The sequence below is a fragment of the Aplysia californica genome, unplaced genomic scaffold (genome assembly GCF_000002075.1).
Source record: "Aplysia californica isolate F4 #8 unplaced genomic scaffold, AplCal3.0 scaffold01794, whole genome shotgun sequence".
NCBI classification, from domain to species: Eukaryota; Metazoa; Mollusca; class Gastropoda; order Aplysiida; family Aplysiidae; genus Aplysia; species Aplysia californica.
The window spans coordinates 7586-9457 of record NW_004799064.1 but is presented as its reverse complement, the minus strand read 5'-3'; positions in this window follow the sequence as shown (position 1 = coordinate 9457).

Genomic DNA, 1872 nt, shown 5'->3' with positions numbered 1-1872 from the left:
GTTCTTGCCTGTCCCAGCTTTTAAAAAGCTACTTTAATAAGTCTTCTATAAGTATAAAAGTTAGAACCATTGGCCGATGCAGGTAGAGCCCATCCACCCACCCCACCCTCTCTCTCACATCCAAAATCGAACCTCTCATAAACGTAACATTTTTTTAAAAATCCGTACGGTGTAGTAATACGCTTCAGGGCAATTTTTCCCCAGATTGATCAACTGTAATTACTATGTATACACTCTTTGGATCTGCCCTATCCCAGAAACAAAAAACACCCAACTAAACTAAACAACAAGACAAAACTAAATTTTTAGAAAAATGGAACTGTTTGAGTTGCCCTCCTTATCTTTAACAATTTCGTGATACGATTTCACTTTGTTTATCCATCAGTTCGTTTTGCGTGCTGCCGACATAACTTGTCCCATATACTCGTACACCTCTGCATTCTGACACTCCTCACATTTTGGGTAAAAATAAACGCGTCAACACACACACACACACACACACACACACACACACACACAAACACACACACATACACACACACACACACACACTCTCATGGCGTATCCGCGACGTTCCTTCACAAAATCCTGAAACAATAAACAGCAGCAAGCCCCGCTTGTAACTTTAACTCTTAAAGAACGTAGCAGACACAATAAGATGCCTGACCTGTAGCTTACCAAAGGCAATTATAGTTATTCCTGTACATTTCAAACCACCAAACACACAATTTAATCAGAAACCAAAACTTTCCGAAATCTTGTGTTGGAACTAAGCAAGATGTTACCTGTATTTTGATTAAAGTTTCAGATAAAACAAAACGTATTTTAAAATTCTGTATAACTATAAACAACGATGCAGCGATGCTTCTTTTCTTTTAAACTGCCCTTTATAAACAGCCCGTCTTTACCGAGTTAAAGGGAGAGAAGGAAATAGAGGCAAGAAGTAGAGAAGAAACGAACAGCGAATCAGCAGAATTTGTACCGCCCCTGCCTCGTCCTCCTCCCAGGTTGGGTTGTTCGGACTGGGTTATATCGATCAGCCAGATCGATTATTCTCCAGAAAGGGGCGGGGCTTATCGTGCGTAGGCTTTTGCTTGTGTGGTGAGCGACCCGGCGGGAAGACGAGCGGGTTGTTATCTCCCCTTGGCTGTGAGTACATGGGGCTTGGGAAAGATAGACCCACTCTTACGGGCTTTTTCTTCTTTTTTTTTATTAGCATGGATGTCAAGTCTTCTCTATTCTTTCTCTCGCTCTTCCTCTCCACCCTTATCCTCCCTCCCTCCCTTTCTCATTCTCTCTCTCTCTCTCTCTCTCTCTCTCTCTGCGTGAGCGCGTGTTTATGGTCGCATGTGTGTGGTCACATTTTCCTCTAAGGTGGTCTTCTAATTATAACGACAGCCTGCATTACTCTCTTCCTAGCCTACCATGACCTATAATAACTAATTATCATATACCCCACAATGCAACCTGACATCACAAGGACTGCCCCGTCTGCGCATGCGCGCGCCACTTCCATGAACAATCTCCAAGACCAGGATTGTCGTCTGGCCAGCCAAAGACAGAGAGCCACTCACTATCTACCAGAACCTACTATCTTTGCCACATCAGGAGCCAGCGGTAATCCATGTGTCTAGCGGCTTCTAGAAGAAAGATGGAACTTTCCGGTACACTTGAGTTATAATCAAGTAATCAAGATGCGTGTTTGTTATCGTACAAACTAGGAATACCAGCAGCTGATAATAAAAACAGGACACAAAATTTTACTTGCTTTTATTATTATACCAGTATGCCATTTTTTAAAAAAGACTGGACAATGAAGTGTTTGAGGAATTAAGAAGAGGAAAAGAAGGTGTAATGATAAAGGGGTGAGGG